The sequence below is a fragment of the Jaculus jaculus genome, chromosome 6, assembly GCF_020740685.1.
Source record: "Jaculus jaculus isolate mJacJac1 chromosome 6, mJacJac1.mat.Y.cur, whole genome shotgun sequence".
Taxonomy (NCBI): Eukaryota; Metazoa; Chordata; class Mammalia; order Rodentia; family Dipodidae; genus Jaculus; species Jaculus jaculus.
The window spans coordinates 105,603,797-105,629,262 of NC_059107.1; the positions used below are offsets into that span (position 1 = coordinate 105,603,797).

Consider the following 25,466-nt stretch of genomic DNA (forward strand, 5'->3'; position numbering starts at 1 on the left):
CAATTCTAGTCCACTGAAGTAAAAGCCAAGTTGAAGAAGAATATCAGGGGACAGACAGGAAATAATGCAAATGACCAATATATAGGACTTCATGAAACAGAACACTATTGCACAGCAAAACCATCAACCAAATCAAGAGACAACCAACAGACTAGAAGATAATCTTCATCAGCTAGAGATCTCTGACAGAGGATTAATATAAAGACAAATAATTTTTTGAGGGGGGTGTTAGAGGTAGGGTCTCACTCTAGCCCAGACTGACCTGGAATTCACTCCATATTCTCAGGGTGGCCTCGAACTCATGGCAATCCACCTACCTCTGCCTCCCGAGTGCTGGGATGAAAGATGTTTACCATTATGCCTGATTAAGAATAATTTTTTTAAAACTTAAAAAATACAAGCAATATTAAAACAAACAGCCCAATAAAAAATGAGCCATGGAACTGAACACACAGTTCTCAAAAGAAGAAATAGCCAGACAGGTATCTCAGCATTCAGGCGGCAGAGGTAAGAGAATTGCTGTGAGTTTGAGGCCATCCTGAGATTACATAGTGAATTCCAGGTCAGCCTGGGCTAGAGAGAGAACCCTACCTTGAAAAACATAAACAAAGAGAGAGAGAGAGAGAGAGAGGAGAGGGAGAAGAAGAATAAATATAGCCAGCCATATTCTGGCACATGCTTTTAATCCCAGCACTTGGAAGGCTGAGGTATGAGAACCACTGTGAGATTGAGGCCAGCCTAGAGCAAAGTGAGTTCCAGGTCAGCTGGGCTGAAGTGATGGAGTGAGACCCTGCCTCTCAAAAAGCAGAGGGAGAGGAAGGAATAATACAAAAATTAAAATGACAAAATATATCATTAAAATGGTCAACACTTTAGCTATCATCGAAATGCAAATTAAGGCTACAGTGATAGCTTAGTAGCTACAGTGTTTTCCTATGAAGCCTAAAGACCCAGGTTTGATTTCGCAAGACCCATGCAAGCCAGATGCACAAGGTGATGCATGTATATGGAATTCGTTTGTGGTGGATGGAGGACCTGGCATAGTCATTCTCTTTATTTTCCTCTTTCTCTCTCTCACTCTCTCTCTCTCTCAAAATAATAAATAAAAATATTTAAAAGAAATGCAAATTAAAACTACTTTGAGATTCCATCTTAGTCAAGTCAGAATGGCAATCACTTAAAACTCAAATGAAAACAAATGCTGACAAGGATATAGGGAAAGAGGAATCCTCATTCACTGTTAGCAGAAGTGTAAATATATATATAACAGCCACTATGAAAATCAGACTGGAGTTTCCTCAAAAAGTTAAAAATACATCTATTACCCATGTCTACCACTCCTGGGCTGTACACTGTGCTATGTAGACACCTACTCATCCACATTTATTCATAGTAACCAGGAATCAAATCAACTACCATGAATCAGTGAATGGGATCATGAAGATGTAGTACATATACCCAATGGAATTTTACTCAGCTGAAAAACAATAAAATTAGAGGAAAATGGATGGACCTGGAAAACTAGTTTACTAAGTGAGGCAACCCAGCTACAGGAAGAAAAATACCACATGTTCTTTTTCATATACAGATCCTAGCATAGAGTTTTTAGATTTGAATATGATGAAATAGTGATCTAGCCAAGAAGCTAGAAAGGGATGGGCTCTAAAGAAGGGGATAGAAGATATGTAAAGAGAGAGAGAGAGAGAATAATACTAGGGATGGCAGGATCTAAGGGGATTGGGGTGAAGAGGAATTGAAGAAGAGAGTGAACTGGGATAGATTTAACTAAAACCAAAGTTAGTATGAATAAACCAAATGGAAACCAACTTTTTTAGTAGGTAATTAAAAATAAAATTTAAGTCACATGTTTCATAGGAAAATCCCAGTGACATGGTGGGAAGCTTTCCAGTGAGTTGTTGGTCAGGGAGGTCCATGAGCCCCAAAACAACACAGGTCATTGCTAATGCTTTCTGTTCTTCCCCAGAACTAGAACGTAACATCCAATTGCTGAAGACACCATGTGAGTTGGTTACTAGACACTGAGAAATCCAGCTGGTACTGAGTTGCCTCCTCCCTGCTGGCTAGATGGCATAGTGCTAGAAAGTTCTATGCAGAGTGCTGGGAAAGAAAAGTCATCAACAGTCTTTCCCATCAGTGAAGCCTACAGGCTATGCAAGTGAAAAGCCAGGGAAGATAAGCCCGCTGGTGCAATAGTGGCATAAATGTTGTGGGAGTGACCAACTGCTCTCCACTTGGATTCATGAATTCCCAGCAGCTGTCATTACCTGTCCAATATCGGGCCCATCAACATCTTGTCATTGATGATGGATGGCAAAAACAAAATAAAGTCATCAAAATACAGGAAGGTCTGGTTCAAGGGAGAAAGTTGTTCAGTGGAGGGAACATGGTTTAGTGGGGACTAGAGCGTGAGATGGGAGGGTACTATGATCAAAATGTATTTTATACATATATAAACATTATCAATAAAAATATTCTTTAAAAAAAAAACAGATGGTGGGTAACATGCTAAAAAAGAGCACTGAATAAAAGTGGTCCTGATTACTACACACAGCGTGCGTGCTGTGGGACCCAATAAAACTGTAGCATTGCTTAACATTTATAACATGCTATGATCTTCTTCTAATTTCTCAAAATATTTTATGGATAGATGTTTGTTATTACTCACAATAACCCCTGAAGCCAACTCTAACTGAACAGATTTTGTAAACACACAAGAAACCTGGGATAAATTGTCATGAAAAACTCTACTCAAGGCTGCACAACTTAACATGGCACTGAGACAGCGTGCCCAGGATTGTGGCCTCAGCCTGTGAGTCACATCTCTCTCTGTTTCTTAGATGGAAGCCAGGAGAATGCAAATCACAGAAAGCAAGTGCATGGGGACCATGTATCTGTAACATTCTGTGTATCTGTAAAATTCCTAATTAATATTTGTTGTGCAGCTTTCTTTCTGGGTCATTTAATTTCTAAGGAAATAGATAGCATCAGCAGTAACAGAAACAGGTTCCCTTCACAAAAGAAAGCAACAGTCTGGTCTAAGAAGAAAGTATGCCTCAAAGGTATTGATGCGCAGTCTGAAAAAAAAAAAAAGTTAAGGATAGTAAAAAGAAAAATATTCTGGGTTCGATATATCCCTTTAACAGGTGATACATATGCATAAGAGGACCTTGGTTTATTCTATCTAAACAAGGTGGCAAGAGGAATAATATTTATATGTGAATCTTTGGAAGCAATTGTGTGGCTTAACAACACAAGCACCTGACTGAACAAGACCCTCCTGGCTCTGCTGGCACCACCATGACTGACCTGACACGGGACAGAAACAGTTCTGGTCTTTCAATCTCATCTCAGTACTAACACATTGGAATTATTTAATTGAAATACTTAATCACTTTATCCACTTGAAATGATTAGAATAATGTCATTTAAGGATCAAGTCTGTCTTTATTATAGGCCAAAGGAATGATGAAACACCAAGAAATTCATTTTAATCACTCCTTTATCTCCCCGTACCTGTCCATGATAGCTTAAGAGCAAAGATTCATGGGAAGATCTTCAGACGGTGTGAAAGAATAGTTTTTAACAGTTCAATTATGAAGGCATTGTGGACATGAGTTTCCATTTGATGCTTAAAGTTCCTCATAAATCAACAATACAGAGGAGACCGAGCATGGTTTGTTTTCATCACACTGCCTCCTGCAGTCTGCTCAGAGGTGCTCAAGCCTAAGAGTTTGGACAGTAATCTTGAGTGTCCATAAATCTGAAAGAGCAGACATAGAAGCATTGTTATTTGGTTTCACTACACCCCATGGAAATGATTAGTACACCAGTAAGCAAATCCTATCAGAGATATTAGACAATGGAGAATTTTCTTTTTTTTTTTAATTTAATTTATTAGTTTTCTTTTCAGTAAATACAGGCAGTTTGGTACCATTATTTAGGCTCATCTGTGATCTACACCCTCCCATTAGACCCTCCTTGTTAATGAAAATGGGTCGTGCATTGTGGAGTTAGCCCCCAGTTATTGGTATGATAAATGTCTCTGCATATCATGACCCAACATGTGACTCTGACATTCTTTCCGCCCCCTCTTCCGCAAAATTTCCCTGAGCCATGTTGGGTTCATTTTTGGTCTGCTTCAGTGCTGAGGTGTTGGGGGCCTCTGAGGCTCTGGTTCTCTGATTTGAGAATTTTCTTTAAAAGAGATTTTCTAAATGTCTTCATGAGTACAAATAATATGCCCTCAATCTGTGTAATTTTTTCATTGAGAATTACATGTGAATGCTATAATTTGATTACATTCTCTCCCCAATCTCTCCATTCCACTGAGCATCCGCCTCTTTCCAAATTGTCCTCCTTCTGTTTTGATGTCTCATTCTTTTTGTCCTCATCTTCCCTATGTATCAAAATATTAGTGGACACAGAATTTTGTCAGTCTTGTGGTAGAATGATATGCACAGTGAGGTCATGAAGGCATCAGTTAGTCCATGCCTAGAGGACAGGGCCCCGAAATATTCACCCTGTGGCTCTAACACTGTCTCCACCGCTCTTCCACAGTGTTTCCTGATCTTGAGGGACTTGATAAAAATGTGCTTATTTAGCCTTGAGCACTCAAGTATCACTCAGATTTTCATCATAAAATTATGACATATCATTCATTTATTCAGCACTCTTTTTACTGTAGTTAGAATTAAGGAAAAATTAGGTAAATAAGCTTTTGGTTCTCTAAACCACTTTCTTTTTTTAAAAATTTTTATGTGTTTATTTATTTATTTTGAGAGTACAGCCACTGCAAATGAACTCCAGACACGTGTGCCCCGTTGTGCATCTGGCTAACGTGGGTCCTGGGGAATTGAGCCTTCAACCGGGGTCCTTAGGTGTCACAGGCAAGCACCTAACTGCTAAGCCATCTCTCCAGCCCTAAACCACTTTCTTTATAGTTAAATACAAAGGCTTTAAGAAATCTTATTTTAATTAAAGTTGAAGGGTAATAGGGAAAAAAATTAAGGATGGATAAAGGTGGGAGATGAGTGAGAGAAGGAGGTGATAGGAGGATGAATCGAAACTAATGATATGTGAATATTCTAGACAAAAAAATTCCTACTTGGTAAGACAATTGAAACAACAAAAAAATTAAACAGAGTTTGAACAAAATTCTCCTACATGGGTGAATAAAGATTCTTATAGAAGCCATAGATTATTAATCATTAATACCAGTGCCAAGGATGAAATGCTTCCAAATGAGTTGTGTATAAGGGAGGCTACATAGATCACTAAAACAATATGGGCTCTTGCCATTGCTCTTGGTTTCCTGCCAAAGCTAGATTGTCAGTTCCTATTGTTGAAGACACCATATGCTTCAGTTGCAGAACACAACAAAACTAATCTGGAACTGAGCTGGAAGCTTCCTCCTTGCCAGGTAGCATTTTTGTACCAGAAGCTGTAGTGTAAGCTGCTGGGGGAGAAAAGATATCAACATTCCTACATAGCTATTGACCCTAGGTCTTCCATAACCAACTTGTCAGGCAAGATGTGTGCACTGGCACAATAGTGGAAAGAATTTAATGGGAGTAACCAACTGCTTTCTGATTGGATTTGAGGTCCAATCCACAGGAGAGATTGTGTGCTTGGTACTGTAAACCTGGCCAAAAGCCTAAGAACAGAGACATAAGCCCTAGCAGGGAACCTATGACTGTGGTTATGGAAAATGGACAGCCTGTCAAACTTCCTTCTCAATATCTATATTTGTCTCACAGGTAAGTACTGCTTGAAGCTTTTATCACAGAAGTTTCTTACTACAGTGAGCAGTGGTTAATACAAAGATGCATGACTGAAAAATTTGCTGAGAATAAGTGAAAACTCTGTGCAAAGCCTCAAACAGAACATCTTAACCACATTCTCCAAGGCTCAGGGGACCTCACTGAAGAGAGGTGGAAACACTAGAAGAGCAAGAGGATTGGGAGAAGTGATGTGAAACACTGCCTCCTAGATAGGAAATGGCTGTTACACTTATGAATTCATAGAAGCTGTGGTTTCCCACATAAGACTAAGCCTGTCAATACTTCACCATTGGTGGGGGAAGGATGCATGAGACCCTATAGCTACTCAAGTTACTAATGGCAGCTAATGGTTGCAAGGAAAGAAGAATCAGGTTCATCAGTGGTGTAGCCACTGGTAAGTTGCCCATTCTATGGTAAATAACTTTTTCCATGATCATGCATGGCACTCTGATGCAATGGGTAAGAAAATAGGACATGAGGGAAAGATATGATTAATGGAGAAGAATCATGTTACTAGCAGTGAGAAAGAGATGATAGAGGATAATTTGGAGGGGACATAAGATCAGCATACACCATATATAGAAAATAAAGGTTATTAAAAATGAAAGAAAAATTTGTGTATGTAATATGAGAAAAAATTGTGCCAAATTATAGGTGTGGTTTACAACTGGTTGTACAATACTATTATCTAGACTAATACAGCTTAAAGCATGAAGTAAACCATATACATAAGGCCCATCCATCCAATCCTCACAATAAAATTCCTACATATTCCAGAAATTATTTCATGGAGAAAAATATACCATGGGTAATCTATTAAGACAACTCCATTTCCAAGTAGATTCTTATTTTAGAATATGTGTTTCAATGTAGTTTATCTGGAAAGAAGAGACAATGGGATGCATAGAGATATAAAGGAAGTTATTTATCATAGGTAGCAGCCCATGCAATTGTAGAAGGCTCTTCTGGGGATACCATAGCCCAAGAAGAAGCATAGCCACTCACTTTCCACCTTTTTGTTCTATCTGCACCCTTAGCAGATTGGATAATACTCATTCATGATGGTGAGGGTGGATTTTTTAAACATTTTATTGACAACATCCATACATATATACAATACACCAGGATCATTGTCTCCGTCCAGAGGAAGGATCTTTAATGCATCTGCTAATTTACTGCTAACATCTTCAGAATTAAAAAAAGAAAAGAAACAGGGCTGAAGAGATGGCTTAGCAATTAAGGCACTTGCCTAAAAAGCCTAAGGAGCCATGTTCCATTCTCCAGGACCCACGTAAGCTAGAAACACAAGGTGCTGCAAGCTCACAAGGTCACATTTGTGCATAAGGTGGCATACACATCTAGAGTTCAGTTGTAGTGGATGGAGGCCCCAGCATGCCAATGCTTTTTCTCTCATAAAAACTTGCAACAATCAATCAATCAATCAATAAAAAACAGCCTTATAAGATAGACCCATAGATATTTTTATCAGTTATCTGGTTATTCCTTAGACTGGTAAAGCTAATACATAAAATTAACCATCACAACATATAGATTACATCAGTCTCTATCCAAAACAACATTAGCTGTCAACATTGCTCTTCATTGCCCACCAAAACTAGATGGTAAGTCATAATTGCTGAATACACCACACACTTTGGTTTCAGGATATAAAGAAACCATACTGGAAATGAGCTGAATTCTTCCTCCCTTCCAGCTAGCTTTCTTCATGCCAGAAGTCATCAACAGTCCTATCCAGCTGTGGACCATGTATACGTCAAAAATGACCTGCAAAGCAAGATGCACACACTGGCACAATAAGTCATGGAAGTTATGGCAGTAGCCAATTGCTCTTCAATTATATTTCAGGTCCATTCTGTAGAAGAGAAATCATACCTAGTACTGTAAGTCTGGCCAAAAACATGTGGATAGGAACATAGGGCCTAAGGTGAAAACAACATTGTGGTTATTCTAAACAGACAGCCTGTCAAATTGCCTTCTAAATATCTGTTTGATTGATTGGTACTGTTTGCATATTAGATCATAGAAGTTTCTTTATGCAAAGGGCAGAAATTAATGCAGATATGCAGAGCTTACAAAGTTACCAAGAATAATGTGCACTCAGCCCTTAAACCACTTCTCCAAGGCTCAATGGACCTTGTGGAAGAGGGGGGAGAAAGAATGTAAGAGCAGGAAAGTAGAAAAGAGAGGTTCAGAAAGCTATCATCTGGACACCATATGGATATTACACTCATGAACTCACAGTGGATGTAGTTAACTGCACAAGACTGAGTCTGATAATTTTCATTATGGAAGGGGACAGGTTCATGACATCCCATACCTTCCAGAGTGGTAACTGATGATTACTAGAAGAAAAGAAGTTATATCCTTTAGGGGTAGAGCAACTGATTTGTAGGCTGCCCATCCTCAAGTAGATCACCTCACATCCATGATCATATAGGCAACCCTAATTAAATTCAGTGGATTCAAAAAAACAGGCATGACAGTAGTATGGGAACTCAATAGTAGGTAGAAGAGCTTTAAGAGGAATAAACAAAGGATGAGAGAGAGTAATTGGGGGAAAATGGAATAAAAATATATAATATACATTTAACAAAGTGTCAAAAATGAAAAGAAACAATAATAATGACAATGATTTTTGAATACTAGCTGGCAGTGGCCATTGATGCTCATTATTCTAATCTATCTCCAAGGGATTTCAGCCTTTCTTATGAAGGAGTATGAAATCCTGTGTCACTGAAGTCTCTCTCTTATGAGTAGGTCTCAGGTTCATCCATGTTCCTCTTAGAATATGATATCTACATATAAATGTAATGAAGGAATAATATACATTATAATACTTAAAATAGGCAAAGGGCTGTGCTAGGTCATATTACATCCTCAGCTCTAGAAATGCCAACTGTAACTTTTAGCAAGTAAATTAACCTTTCTAACTCGGTGTTTCAGTATTGAAACTTTCACACACAAAAAAAGAATAGAATTCATCAACTTCATCAAATACTGATGGCAAGGACTAAATGTGGTAGAGTCTGTATCAGACAAGGTGTCATATCTGGTGCACAGCATAAATTAAATGAATGGTTGCTGCTATTATATTATTAATATCCTCGATATACAACTCTAATCTTACTAGTCCAAAGTAAGGTGTATATGTTGAGTCATCTTTGGAGTTGTTATATTTATTTGGAGACTTTCTTTTGCTTTTTTTTTTTCCTTTGAACTTTTGATTACAAGACCATCCTTTTCTTTTTTAAGTTCCTAGTTTCTTAATTTTAGTAATTTACCTACATATGGATTTCTATATCCTTCTGTTTTTAATTAGGAAAAATGAGTGGAGTACCTAAACCATGTGACTCAACAAATCTGAAGTAAAATATTTTGGGAGTAGAGATATAGATCAATTGGTAGAGTGCTTGCCTCACATGCACAAGCCCTAAATTCAATCCTCAGCAACCATAAACCAAGAATGGTGGTACAGGCCTACAATCCCAGCACTTGGAGAGTAGAGGCAGGAGAATCAAAAGTTCAAGGTCACCCTTGGCTAGAAGGTAACCTAGGATAATTTGATTCTGTCTCAATTAAAAACAAATGACTAATCAGTGCACATTCAAATTCATCTAACATGCTCTTCATTTCTGCCTGAAAAATAAGGAAGGACGTAGTTAAGTTTATGCTTCCTTATACAAATTATATACAGATGCTGCATGGAAATGTGCTCTTAATAGCTACATTAACTATGTTAAGTTCACTCACATCATTGTCATTCATGTCTAATTAACCTAAATGCCCAACTGGGATCAGTAAGAACTTGCACAAGGCAAAGTGAGTGAGCCATGTGGGTCTGGCCATCTGCATATACAAGGCTGGAAGAGGGAAGTGACAGCACAGGTTCAAGACTCAAAGGGCCACCTGTAAGACAGCCTTGAGCACCACCTAAACTGCAAGGTCTGAAGCCATTGTACATATGAAATCTTTGTTCAAAAGGAATAAAACAGTAAAAAGTTAAAAGGGATGCTTTTCTTCTGTCACAAACACTTCAAATACCTTTTTGGAATAGTTGTATATTTTCCTTTCATAAAACACTCAAACTACCATCACAATCTTTCTAATCATTGCATTTTATATTTCATTATATATTATACAATTCACTTTATATTTTCTTACTTCATTATATATTATGTTGGATAACTTTAAGTATATAATGTTCAAATGATTCATTTATTTCATTTGATCATTAGGGCTAAATCTATAGTGAGAGTAGGAAGAGGGAAATAAAGTAATGAACAATAGCTTATTTCTCAACCCAAAACAGTAAGGTCTATCTCAATTGCTTAATTTAAGAAAGTATATTTTTGCCTCACTTATCAGCATAATATTCTCAATTTTCCACTCCACTTTCTTGATGTTGATATGAGCTAAAATACTAAGTCTCATTAATTCATTACCAATATGCAATTACTGTATGCAAAATTTAAAAATAATGTAATGATTTCCATGGAGTTTTGAGCTGCTTGTAGCATTACCAAGCATTAAAATTAAAATATCACTAGTATCAATATAATAACCAATGGGGTCAATCAGCAGTAGCTTAGAAGTTAAATGGAGCAGTAACCATGAAGAAATTTTCATTAGTTCAATTGACAATTGAATACATTATAATAAGTATACTGTTGCTATATATAAGAATGTATCACCCCAAAATATGCCACTTTGACATAAGTATAACTTTGAGCTGGATATAATAGAGAATTAACACAGATAGAGCTGCTCTCTCTAACTAGAAGCAAAAACTTCTGAGAAATGAAAAATTGCCATAAATTCTTTCCCCAAGGGAACTTTTAAGACCATGAAAAAGATGAAAAGTTGCTATCAATCTGGGTCAGCAAACAAACCTTACTAAAATAACCCTTATCTTCCATTAGTTTACTCTGGATATTTATCTTACCACAGTACTGTCCCTAAAAGCCTAAACCTTTTCTCTTTTGTGCCACTTGTCTGCAGATTTATAGCTTATTGTTCAGGTGAAATATAGGTTCAAATTCTAGCCACCTCTTTGAGTTACTCATTACTGAGTTCCTTGTATAAATATGTGTGCTGCATGTGTTAATAGAGTCTGTTGTTTCTCTTGTTGATCTACCCTCTATCAATTTACTTTCTGAGATTCCACCTAGAAAACCTACAAAAGATAGAGGGAAAGAATTCCTCCACTATATAAAATAGCAAAACATTCCAATAATAAAATAGTTTAATATCAAGTGGACATATATCAACATTAGAAATTAGAAATTAAGTGAAATTAAGGTACAATTAAAAAATAGAGTGTTCACAGTGAAACCATTATTGAAAATTCACATAACTGAAGGAGATGATGGAGAAGTCAGGTAAATATTCAGGTCAAAAATTACCTTCTTAAGTGCCAGTGCACAAAGATAGGGGTGCAGTGTGACTGTTAGGTTCAGAAGCCAGTGTGGCTACAACAGAGGAAGCAAAGGCAGAAGGATACCATACCAGAATGACAATGGTGAGCCAAATCATCACAGAGCATATTTACCACTGTAAAGAGTTAGCATTTACTCTGAGGGGGCAAAGAGAAGCACAGGAGGACCAGAGCACAAGAATGGCAAGGTCAGTGACGAGTTTCAACTTAAGCACTCTGGATCCTTGTTTACAATATCTTATGTGGGAGCAGAAAGGACAGGTAAATTCAAAGGCTGTAGATTAACGTGGGCCAGCAATAGTATTGGGTTAGGTGAGAAGTGACAAGAAAATGGATATAGTTTAAATAATAATAATTTTCTAAAGAAGACATACTGATAGTTTAGATGTAAACATAAGAAACTCAAGATTCAAAGATAATTCCTATGTATCTGGGATCTGAGCAATGAAAGAATAGAATTAAAAATGAGATTAAAAGGCTCAGGATGAAAGAGGAGATGTTTCCCATATTTGGATTGGTGTTTGCTGTTCTTGGGGTATGGGTTTAAGAAACTGAATTTGAACACGCTATGTTTGAGGTATCTATTAGTTCTCTAAATAGAATTGTTGAAGTAAAAAATTGAAAATGTAAATGAGTGGAGAAAGCAGAATAAAAATGCTGGTCAATACACTGGTATTATTTAAAAGCATGGAAAGAAATAATAAGACTATAAGTCAATGTGGACAGAAAAGAAAACAGGAATAAACAGTGAGTCTAGCTAGGTATGGTGGCATATGCCTTTAATCCCAGCACTTGGGAGGCAGAGGTAGGAGGATCACCATGAGTTCAAAGCTACCCTGAGACTACATAGCCTGGACCAGAGTGAGACCCTTCCTCGAAAAACCAAAAAAAAAAGAGTGAGTCCAGGCTTCACCAACATTAAAAGGTCAAAAATTAATAGAGAAAAAGTAAGGTAGACTACAAACTGAGAGTATCTTATAAACCAAGTAAAATTACCCAGAAATGTGTTATATACAAAGTTAAATACTGGTAATAGACCAAGAAACATAAGAATAAACAATTAAGTGATATATTTGGCAATATGGAAGTCTTAGATCATCTTGATTACATCAATTAAGAAGGAATGATGACATAAAAACTACAACGGGTTTAGTGTGAGAGATAATGGAAGGAGAAGTTTTTCTACCGATAAATGAAAAATAATAGCAGTGGTAGAAAAATGTAGTCTACAGAAATTGGGGGGGAAAAAAGCAACAATGCATAGTCCACACTAGTGAAAATGACCCAGTAGGGAGGTAAATAACTATTGATGGAAACAAAGAGGAGAAACTAGAATTACATCATTGTAAAGTAAGGAATAGGGTCCAGTGACTAAGTGGAGGGACTGAAATTAGATAGGAATGGTGATTCTCCTCAGGTAATGGTAGTCAGCCCTGCCTGACAAAAATACCTCCGAAAGGAAGTGCTTTTCAGACATCAATATCCAGCCCCCAGATGGTAGGTTCTGAATTAGTGGGTATGGTAGCTTGAATGTAAAACGTCCCCCACAGACTCTAGTATTTGACAGTGACTCCTCAGTCTGCACTGTTTGGGAAGTTCGTGGAGTTGTGCGGGAGGCATAGCCCTGCTGCCTGAAGGGTACTACGGGGTGGGCCCTGGGGTGTTATAGTGCAGCCACACTTGGTACTTTTGGCTTTCTACTTCCTCCCTGTTGAAGTTGCAATGTGATACTGGCCACCTGTTCCTGCCCTGCTTTCTCAGCCATGATGGACACTTCCATTCAAAACTACAGGCTGAAATAAGCTCCTTTCTTCTCTGTGTGGCTTCTGGTCATGTGCTTTGTCCCAGCAGCAGCAGCAGCAACAACAACGAATTAACTGATACAGTTGTTGTGGCACACCACTACCATTACAAAGCTCCATGGTAACTGTAGTGCACCCACCTGTTTATCTCAAGATGTCATTAGTTACACAAGCACAGACCAAGAGGAACTAGATATAAAGAAGGCTGTGCTCTTCCAAGAAAGTATGAAGATGCAAAAGAAGAGTGAGTCATATACTCATACAAAGCAGTGAGTATAATTGACTATTCAATTTCTATTATATAAGGAAGGTGAAAGAGCCCCATCAAAATTCCAATTATGTTATTCAAAGAAAAACTTTTAAAAATTTTTTAAATTCATCTGGTAGTAAAAAAGCAAAGCATTTCTGAATAAAAAGAGTGATGCTGGAGGTATCACAGTTAATGATTCAAATTATAGTAAATAGCACAAAAGCAGATACATAGATGAACAGTAAAACCAGACAAAATTTAAATGAACCCATTCACTTACAGCCACCTGATTTTCAACAAAGGTACCAAAAACACATTGAAGAAAAGGCAGTCTTTTTATCAAACATTACTGGAAAAACACTGAATTTCACTTGCCAAAGGTTGAAGCTAGATCTGTTTCTCTCACCTTGTACAAAAGTTAATTCAAATGAAATTAAAGATTATAATACAAGACTTGAAACTACTGGAGAAAAATTTTCTGATTAAGATTCCAATATCCCAGTAAATAGTCCCCCAAATTAACAAATTAAAATGTATACATATTTTTTTTTTAATTTAGAAACAGAGTTTCATTGGATAAATGGATAATGAAGTTGTGGTACATATACACAATGGAATTCTCAGTAGTAAGAAAAAAAAGATGTAACAAAATTTTTAGGAAAATGGATGGACTTAAACCAGATTATACTCAGTGAACACACACAATCACAGGAAAGCAAATGCCATGCATTCTCACTCGTCTGCAGTTCCTAACCTGGGTCTGCTTGAGTTGCTGGCACACTAGACAGACAACTTGAGGCCTAGACAATAGGGATGGAAGGGTCTGGGGGAGGGGGAGGGAATAGTGGGGGGATAAACTCAAAATGAAATGATACTATAAAAACCTTTCTCCATGAAGGTAGACTAAAAGATTTAACCCTCAACAGAAGTATAGAGGGTGCATCCCCCCCCCAAAAAAAAAAACGGCAGTGGAGAGGGTGGGATGAAGTCTAACCTTAAAAAATTTTGGTTTTGATCTTTACTTCATAGTGCCACAAATAGGTGCTACCCACATTGAGCTGTTGATTGCAGAGAACTACAGGGTCCCCCAAAACAAGATAGGCTTCTGCCAAAGCACTTGATTGCCTGCTTGAAGCAAAACGTAAGACCCTGTTGCTGAAGACGTCATATACTGCCAATACAGAACACAGAGTATTCTGGCTGGAATCCAGAAGAGAGCCACTCCCCAGAGGATTAGCCCATCTAGTGCTGGAAAGTGCTACATGAGCTACTGGGGAAAAGTGGCCAACAATGGTGTGAGCAAGCAGATGGTCTAAGCTGCTCAGAAACAATCAGCCTGACAAGAAGCACAGACCAGTATAATGGTGGCACACTGCCTTGGTGGGTAACTGATGGCTTTCTGATTGGCTTAGAGATCTGCTCAGTGGACAGATGCTGAGGATACTCAACACATACCAAAGCAAAATGCAGAGAGGCTCCTAAGAACTCATCACTAAAGTATACTTAAAACACACCATCCAAGGCTCAGGGAGTTTTGTGGAAGAAGGGGTGGAAAGATTGTAAGAGTCACAGGTTGGGATATCATGGCCAGAGACATGGCCACCATAGGGAATAGCAGCAACCCCACTGAGGGGAGCCTCCTGCAGAATGGGGGCAGGGAGGTGGAAAAAGATGGCACCAACACAACCAATATTCATACAAAATATATTCTTGATAATCAAAAATAATAATATATTAATCAAAATCTTACCATGTTCCAAAAAAAGATGAGCAAATAAGAGACAGCCTACAGAATGGGAAAAAAAAAAAAAAAATCTGTGTCAGCAATTTACCTGATAGGGGGTTAGTACCCAGACTACAAAGAGAACTCAAGAAAGCTAAACTCCTAAGAGCAAATAATCCAATCAATAAATGGGCAAATAAACTAAACAGACAATTCTCAAAGGAAACATAAGTTCCTAATAAATATTTTTAAAATGGTCAACGTCATTAGCTATCAAGAAAAGGAAAATCAAAATTATATTGCAATTTCATCTCACCTCCCTCCATCATAATGCCTATCATGAAGAAAACAAAAACAAGAGATTGCAAGAGTATGGGAGAAAAGTGACTTTAATACTGTTGGTGGTTAGAATGTAAGTTAGCTCAGTCTATGGAAGTAGCTATAGTGGTTCCTAAAAAAATATTTAAAAATTACAAGTACTATATAATCCAGTTATGATTACATTTGGGCATATACCCAAAGGAATATAAATCAGATAATTATAGAGTTCCTTGCATACTCATGTTTGTTACTGCACTTTTTACAATAGCCAAGTTGCAGAATCATCCTAGGTGCTCATCAATAGATGAATTGATAAAGAAAATAGAGTTTTATTTAGCCATAAAAAAGAATGAGATAATTTCATTTTCAGGAAAATGGATGGAGCTGGAGATCGTCATGTTAGCAAACTAAGACAGACTCATAAAGACAAATGTCAGGGTTTTTTCTCATATGTCAAATCTTAAACACACACTCATACACTCACATACACACACACACACACACACACACACAAGTATTATTAAGGAAGAAGAAAACAGGAGGGATGGAGACATTTTTAAAGAAAGGCTTAGAGACAAAACACACTAAAATGGTAGAACTAATGAACTAGAGAGGGGTTAAAGGCCTCATGATGGATATGAAAAATATTGGCATAAGAGCAATTAAATTAAAAGATCATAGAAGAACTTAGTTGAAGTTGAACTTACGTGTGTACTACAGTCTTTGGTGATGTAAGGTGACGTAAGGTTAGAGCCTGAGTGTGGCAGTCAGTGGGTGGGGCAGGGAGCAGGACAAGAGCACGAGAGAAAGGAACTCGGGACTGAACTCAGGTTATTAGGCAGATTATGTATGTACATGTTAAAATTGCTGCCAATTAATATAGGAATAAAAATGGACAATAAAAGAAGGTGAATCATCACAAAATGTGAAAGGATAATTCAAGAATCCGTTGGAAGAAACACTGAGAAATAGAGAGTGAAGTATTCTGATATGAGAGGCAATCCTCAGGAGAGAATGCTGAAACGTGGTCACAGTAACAGGAACCCATCCCCATGTGTAGCCTTAATGGTAGGACACTAGAGGAGAGCCCTCACTGGGAATTCCTTCCAGGAAGGCAAGATCAATTAGTTTCCTACCGGCACAAGAAGTGAAGAATATGTTCAGAGAAAATGCTGTGGCTGTATGGAGAGAGAATTATGAAGGACTCTAAAATGCCAGAGAAAAGGATTTTGGAGGTGAGTTTTTAAAAAAGCAGGGGAGACAGAACAGGAGGTACGTAAACATAATGGGAATTAAAATGTAGGAGGAGCCTGTAGTTTTTCATGAAAACTAAGTTGAAAAGAATAAAGGACAATTAAACCCAGTCCTGATAAACCCACAAAACACTGCAAAGTATAGGAGAGTTTTGAGGAAAATGGAAAAGGAATCAACAGAGCTCACTTTCCCCCTTGTTGCATCAGGAAACTAGAACAATGAGTTCTAATTCCATAGTACACATCCCTCCTGAAGATGTCCTGATGACTTGTGTGAGAATGTAATGGAGGTGTGGTCTCAGCTCAGATGTTGTTGGAGCATAGGCCTGTCTTTAAATTTTAAACCACTTTTTGGTTTTAAGAAGAAACAAGAGGTGTATTATTTTAGAACATCAAAGTGGTGATGGCAACAAGGAAAAAAAAGAACAATAGATTTGGAAACAGAGAATTTGAGTGTAAATCTCAAGTATCATAACCAAACCAGTTGTTTCCACAGTCTTCTTCACCCATTGTCCATTGACCAACATAGCCCTGAAGACATTTGTGGCCACACGAGTTGTCCCTAAGCACCTCCCTCAGTTTGTATTAACCTCATCGCTAGCATATTCTTCTGGAAGATTCACACTGGCTAAGAAGCGAGATGATAACTGCAGTTTGTCATCATGGAACACAGACTGCAAGGGCTGTAGGGAAAAAAGGCCAAAGGAAGAACAGGATGGAAAATTCAGCATCACAAGTTAAATGAGACCACATCTGCAGAGAGAGGCCACTAAGCCCAAATTATTCTCCACATCATTTCCACCTGCAGGGAGTAACAATATATCCTTACCACAGAAGCACAAAAAAGCAACATGGACCTCTTCATGCTCTATTGATGGCAAAATAATCCAAAAGACCTTGGAAATAAAGGACTCATCTCTGTCTTATTTAGTAGGAACTTTGTATGGACAAATCATGTGTAGGTAGCATTCCCCTCCTCCCTTCCGCCATTCCTCAGTGGGTTGCTGGTATTCCCCATGGGGCTGGGGGTTATGAGTTGTGAGAGCAGCAGTCAGTCATTGTGGCTGGGGGGCAATGCCTCTGGATACTTAAAGGATCCATCTTGAAGAGAGGGGAGGAAAAGCAAAATATAGAAATTTTGAATCCACTTATTCAAAATAGATACATATTTTAAGCCATATGTGACTGTATAAACCTTATTGGAAAGATAAACCTTATTTCCCAAGCAAAAATAAAGGCTTTAGAGCTAAACTACATTTAGATAAGGAAGCCAAATATTCATATTACTGAATACAAAGAAGCTATTTAAATAATGGTTAAAAACATTTAGCACAATGCCTTAGCGGTTAAGGTGTGCTTGCCTGCAAAGCCTAAAAACTCATGTTCAAATCACCAGGTCCCACATAGCCAGATGCATAGTGCCACAAGCACACAATGCCTCACATGTGCCACAAGGGGGCGCACACATCTGGAGTTTGTTCACAGCAGGCTGAAGTTCCTGGCATGCCCATTCCCTCTCTCTCTCTCACACTCTCTCTTTCTCTCTCTCTCCCCCCAACAAATAAAAAAATAAACTTTAAAAAACACATAGCGCACACTTAGTACACTATCTGGTAGGCTTTTGCTTAGATGTTATCATATTCCTCTTCTCAGTGACCCCATGAGTACAGTATTATCTTCTTTACAGATAGGAAAGCTCATACAGGGCTTAGCAGTTAGGGAATTTGCCTGCAAGGCTTAAGGACCCAGGTTTGATTCTCCAGTACTCATGTAAGCCAGAGCATAAGGTGGTACAAGCATCCGGAGTTCATTTGTGGTAGCTATAAAGCCTGGCACAACCTCTCCCCTACCACCTGTCTCTCAAATAAATACATAATTTTTTTTTTTGAAAAAGCAAAAGAAAGCTTATATCTACTCAAGGGGGAAAAGTAGTATTTGAACCACTGAAAACAATGCCCCTGGGTCTAATCCTGGTGCTCTATAAACCTCTAGTATTTAAACTATTTGCACATTCAGTTGTTTAGGGCAACAATTAAGTATGTTAGATTCAGTGAATATTTGAAACAGACTCACTTCTCCACCAGAGTTAAGTTCCTCAAAATTTTGGAGCATATTTTCAGATTTTTGGGTTTCTTCTAACAAAACTTTGCCTGAGGAAGAGAGTAAGTAATTCCCATGAATAGCAATGTCTGCCATCCAATCTGTCAGGAACCATGAGGCACAATGACTCACATGAGGCCAGCACTTCCTTTGATAGCCTTGTTGTTAAATCCTAAGAGGATCCATGGCAGAAGTAATTTGGTGTCCCCATCTCTATAAATACAGAGAGAAGCTGTCTCCCAGTGAAGCCTGATAATAGTTGGTTTCATAAAATAAATGACTATCCAAACAGAAGAGAGATCATTTATTTCTTCTTACTACATGTCAAAACAGCTAAGGAAATTCAGCAACTTCTTGTTCCCCATACCACCCTCAGTTTAAATGTTATCATAAATAATTACAGCTTCTCATGAGGTATTCTGCATTCTGTAATTAAAGTGTATTATCATTTTTTTCAATTTTGGGATTACTGGAAACTGATCCATTCTGTATATGTTGTCTTCCAGCACTGATAATTAATCCCTGCTATGAGCACACCAGCATTAATCCTCATGCTGTCTGGTTATATTTAGATTGGAAATCTCAGCTACCCTAGTCCATCTCACACATGAAAATAATTTTATATGCAAATAGTGTAACAATGTAATAAAAAGGGCACAATGTCTGATCATATGCTGTGTGAGCACTTAGCACCGTCCAGCTGCTGTGAAATTGGATACCTCTTAATGCCTTCCTGTAATAAGCAGACTCTATGAGAGCGATGAATGAGGAAGCCACAAGCCTACCATGTAATTTTTGTTACAGCTTACCTGTGGTCTTTTGTGAAACTCTACACAATGCACAAAACCTTGGCTCTGCTCTGCTTCTCCCAGTAGTTTCAACAACTGAAAGGAAATAAGCTCTTTTAGTCTCCCGCTTGGAAGGTACAGTTTAACTCCAGCTCCCTCTGTCCCTGGTGGTCATTGTCATTTTGTAACATTACAGAGACTTCTGTTTTAAAATGCACAGTGGGTTTATATAGCAACTTTATCAGTGGAATTATCTTCTTTTGGAAATCTCCTGGAGCATGAAAAGTAATATGCAACAGACAAATTGTACCTGCTATGTGCCAAGAAACTTCTACACATAATCAAAATTCTGTATGCAGAGGTCTTGCCTATCTACAAAACACTATATTAGGAGATAACTCTGCTTCATTAATGTGTACATGCTTATAAATTTACTCTTCTACCTCATACCTTCCTTACCTGAAGTATACCAAGTAACATTATAACTCACACACTTCCTAGCTAATTTCCTATTTAAATAATTTTCTGCATTATTGTAATGTGCATTTCAGTATGTATAAATGAAAAGCACCAGAAGTAGTATTTTAAAGAGAGCATATAGTTTGTATTGTGTCCTTTTAGAGAAAGGACCTCTAAGGGCCATCACAAATATGGGCTCCTGATTCAGCAGATTAGTCCCAATTACAACAGGAGATGAGGTCCTGTGCTGTAGATCACTTTCCTGCTTTCTTTCCTAAGGCTGGGATAACAAGTAGCTAGAGGGACAAAAGGTGAAAATAGATGGTGAGTCCAGCAAGATAGGAATGATGTCATCTGTACCCCTAACTCTTGTAGTGTCCCAGAAAAAGAAAAGCACATTTTTTTCTACTCAGTAAGTCTGTGACTTTCTTAACCCAAATGGCTCTATAAACCTTTACAAAACTGCCTTATTTCTGGCAAAGTTGATGCCTTCATCTATTAGGAGAATACACTGGAAAAAATTCTGTGTGGTTGATTCTTGGCTGTTTCATATAATCACCAAGCCCAGTGTTAGACAATTGTTACCTTCCCTGAGTTGCAAGTTGATGTCTCCTGCAACAGTGAGGTAATGAAAGTCAAGAGGCATTAAAGGCAACCAGGAATGAAAGTATAGCAGTGAACTTCCCAAAATGAGATCATACCAAGTTCACCAAGCCATGGCCACTGTTGACAAGTAGGATCTATTAAGAGCAAGGTAAAAGTAGTCCTTAGGCTAGCCCAAGAACAGACATTTGCATGCTAACCCAAATTTAACCCACTTCTAAATATAACTCTCCCTTCACTGAATCAAGGAAATAGCAAACAATTCACAAACAGACCAGTCAAATCTCAGTTGATTCTCATATACTCTTTAAAAAAAAAAAAAGCATTCTTAACAGCTCCAGCTGTAGTTTCCAGCTTTAGGTGATAAGTAGGTAACATCTACCTTACTAATTCTCCTGAAGATTAAATAAGATAATGTTTATATCTCTACTGGTACAGAACTTTAACCAAGAGTCTTAAAATTTTCCTATTTAATTAATTGACAATTGTCTAAAATAATTTACTACAAGCAGCTTTTGTAACAGTAGTAGATGTAATTAGAACAACAAGCCTTTTATTGAACGCTTTAATAGCACACTTAGTATTTCTAAAGCTCATGGAAACCCCACAATATGCATGTCATGTCATTTAAAGTTACTTAGCAGAAAAGGACACCTGGCATGTCCTACAACAAGGATGCAACTGAACAGGTGAGGTTCCATGCTTCACTTTGCATAAGGGTTTAGCAAGCAAACTAACATGTCATTTGACATCCTTCATTTACATAGCATACATCCTCTTTATATATCCTAGTATATAATATGTCCTGTTTATGTAACATGCAGGAAGCCAAACAGTAAGAGATCTTTGAAGTGCAAGTACTTAAATCATGATGCACGTAGCATAAGGCTCTCAGATAAATGCCATTTTCCAGAACTCTCTTAGTCAGAAGCCTGTGAACCAATTTGATACGATACAATACCTATCAGGGAGTAGGGAAGGCCGGCAGCTCTAGTCTGCCTCCTACTTCCTCAGGAGAAGGGCTGATAATGACCCAGGCTCAAACCTCACATCCAGAAGAACACAAAATCATGACTGAAGAACAAAGCAAAACTCTCTCCAGATGCCATGACTCAGAAGACAGGAAGTTCTGTGAGAAAGCGGAGGATACTTGATCTGGTATCAATGCTGAGTGCAAACACCACCTATAATTACATTCAGTACCTCAGAAGGCAATCAAATTGTATGAGTACAAGACCCTTCCTCCACTTCTATATCTGAAAAAATGGATAGGATATAATCTAGAATATAAGGTAAGACGATGCCCAGGGCCATCAAACATACACCAATGCGATAGAAATACTTTTCTGCGTCTAAGTGGCTGTATTCAGAAAACTGGGGCAGAAATAACATTTCTCTGGAGAACATATTCCACACTCATTCCTTGCATTGATCACAGCAAATTCAATGGATAATTTTAGGAAGAAATAAGAGGTACCTAGGTTGGATCAAAAACAAGATCCTCAGGGCTAGAAAGATGGCTTAGCAATTAAGTGCTTGCCTGTGAAACCTAAGAATCCCGGTTTGAGGCTCAACTCCCCAGTACCCACATAAGCCAGACGCACAAATCAGTGCATTCATCTGGGGTTTGTTTGCAGTGGCTGTAGGTCCTGATGCATCCATTCTCATTCTCTCTCATTCTCTCTCATTCTCTCTCTCTCTCTCTCTCTCTCTCTCTCTCTCCCTCTCTCTCTCTCTCTCTCCCTCTCTCCCTTTCTCCCTCTCTCCCTCTCTCCCTCCCTCCCTTCCTCCCTCTCTCCCTCTCTCCCTCTCTCCTTCCCTCTCTCTCTCTCTCTTTCTCTGTAATAAGTAAATAAAAATAAAACAAAAAATTTAAAAAAACAAGGTCCTCCATTCTTTGACAGAATATAGTTTAACAGTAACTCTCCTACCATGTCTACACATGATTCTACCTACATGGCTAGTACTCCTCAGTAAGTACACATAATGCATACAGTAAGGAACCCCTACACATTGTAAATCAGGTGAGAGTTATAAGAAACTGGACATAGCTGGCTAAATTCACAAACATTAACCAAACTTGGCGTGGATAAATTAAATAACTGGTTATTGGCTAAAACACATCTTCAGTTGAATGAAGATGAGAAACAGAACTGCACCATGCCATATGCAAAGTGCCAGCTTTTACTGATATATCTATCCCCACACTGAGAAAATGCTAAATGAGTTTATTTTTAGAATGTCTGGTTCTGACAGCATGATCCAGAAATAATTATTCAATAGTGTTTGCCAAGAAACTCAAGTAGCAAAGTGATAAGAAATATTGTAAGCTATCTTTTCCAGAAATGCAATCTGTTTCTCATTGGTAGGAATTCATCATAAGCCACTGCATATATCACAATTCTTCAGAAAACTTTACCATGCTCTAATTCATCAAAAACCACCAGACCAATGTGCCATATAATCTTTCTCTTTCTTTAAAAGAGAGAGAGAGAATTGGCTTGCCAGAGCCTCAGCCACTGCACTCAAATTCCAGATGCTTGTGCCACCTAGTGGGCATGTGTGACCTTGCGCTTACCTCACCTTTGTGCATCTGGCTTACATGGGAAGTGGAGAGAAATCAAACATGGGTCGTCTCCAGCCCTGCCACATAATCTTTCAATTAAGGATATAATTCATCTAGCTATTTATAAGTTCATAAATTTCTTAATAATTCCATGATATGGTATACCACACCAAATTCAAAGTCTATACATTGTAACAGAAATGTTAATTGTTGCCATATATTTGCTTCCATTACACATTTAGACTGACGAACAAAAATTTTAAGAAACAACGTAAATTCCTCAGTGTACTTATTACATGGAGATAGAGGTCAAAAATTGGTAGGCATTCTTCAAAAACAAAAGTATGAAGCAAAGTAAAAGCATCATCTTTAAAAGATTAACATTGCTTGGCATGGTGGCACATGACTTTAATCACAGCACTGAGGAGGCAGAGGGAGGAGGATCACCGTGCGTTTGAGGCCACCCTGAGACTACACAGTGAATTCCAGGTCAGCCTGAACTACAGTGAGATCATTACCTTGAAAAACAAAAACACAGAAGTTTTAGGAATGTAGAGCCCAGCAGCCTCATTCCTAAATAGTGGTGTAATCCTAGGCAACATGAGATTTTGGATTCCTATCTATGAAATAGGGAAAAGTCATAGACTTGTTATGTGACATGTGATATCACTTATTATACACATAAAAGTATGCAATGCTATTATCATGGCCAATTTTACAATAAGGGATGGAGATGAAGAACTATATTGGGTAGCTGCCTCTCTCCCTTGTGTAACGTCTTCCTCATCCACTTAAAGAGAAAGAGGCAAAATGTTGTCTGCAGTAGGATCCAAAGGATATAGTGAATTATTTTTAATTTATTTAAAATTTTTAACTTCATATTGTATTCTGTCATTTTAAAACTTACTTGTCTTGAGCAGTGTGGGCATACAAATCTGTTTTTACACATAATTCTGTAAAATTTACATATATATGATAAATTTCTGATGAAAATTTGTGTTCTGAATTAGGTAGGATGGAACAATAGACTACCACTGAATTTTGAAGATTCAATACAGAGAAAATACTTAAAATATGTCATTAATAATATTTATATTGATTTTGTGTTATACTTTATCTTCCTTGTGAAGTTGAAAAATTCTCCACTGAGCAATCATAAAGCCAGGCACCATCTGTATATTAAACATATTAGATCAATAAAATAGATCATTAAATTGATTTGACCTGTTACTTTTTTATTTTTAATGTGACTACTAAAACATTTTAAATTATGTAGTAGTTTATATTATATTTTATTGGAATATGTTGGTCTATTAGATTAATAAGTAGGCAAAATTAAGTTTAACCAAAATTCAAACCCTTGTCACATATCACATCACAAGCTTCTTGACAGCTGACAATAAAGATAAATAAAAATAAAGCTGAAAACTAAAAACATAAAAATAATGATTTGCATGAACCTGTCCCTGCTCTGCTGGCTTATTAGGGAGCCTTACCCTAGATCTCCAAGCCAATTTCCACTCAACATTTTAAATTTCTGCTCCAATAGCATATGCTCTAAGAAAGTCAAGTCTCTGACCCCTGAAAAAAATCAAGATGCTCTCATTTCCTTGTCTGTGGTACATAAATAATGGCACTAGTTCACTGTGCTTTGTGAGACAGCACTTTGAAGCAAGGCTGTGTCATTCATTTCATCTTCCCAAGAGTTTAGAGCAAGTACATGGTAAATGTTTTCTGAATAAAGTGTTAGCAGAATATGAGGATAGCGCAGATATAAGGACATACACAAGGACATTTTAAGTGACATCTCCATTTATACAACGGCCAGACTTATATAAGCCTCAAATATCTGCAAAGCAACCACATAATTCGAAAGGAGAAAGAAAACAGAAATTTTGTAAGAATTGCTGAGTACCTGCTATTTGCCAGAAAATACTCAGTTAAGGTTCTTGCTCTTAGTCCACACAAGAACCTTGTAAATAAATATCGAGTGTTATTATCGGCCAAACATTGTTGTAAGCACCATTCATCATAACTTTACCTTTTCATCTTCACAACTTCATAGCATCAGTTCTACTATTACACAAAGCAAAGACATAAAGTACTATACACAAGATTACATATCTGATTGGTGTCAGAGCCAAGATTAAAATCCAGGTAGTCCCTGGTATTTAAAATCTGAAGTAGGCACACTCTTAATGCAAAAGACTCTTATAAATGTTTACAAATCTCAATACCAAGAAAAATTGACTGCAGGCAAATGCAGTTCTTCACAGAAGTATAGAGACAAATGATACATAGATCTCTTGCTCGTGTATTTCTTTATCAGGTAGTCAAAGACCCTT

General features: G+C 37.7%; 1 protein-coding gene across 4 annotated transcripts in view; it reads right to left on the reverse strand.

Annotated features, from left to right (window-relative positions):
- The window catches only part of Tafa2 (TAFA chemokine like family member 2), a 517,412-nt gene that overhangs the window by 209,314 nt on the left and 282,632 nt on the right, over positions 1–25,466 (reverse strand). For 3 of the 4 annotated variants that reach the window (XM_045151649.1, XM_045151650.1, XR_006637686.1), the window contains one exon: positions 19,515–19,589. The exons of the other annotated variant lie outside the window; for it this stretch is intronic. The gene's annotated coding sequence lies outside the window, so the exon portion shown is untranslated. The remainder of the gene's footprint in view (positions 1–19,514; positions 19,590–25,466) is intronic. 4 annotated transcript variants of the gene reach the window in all.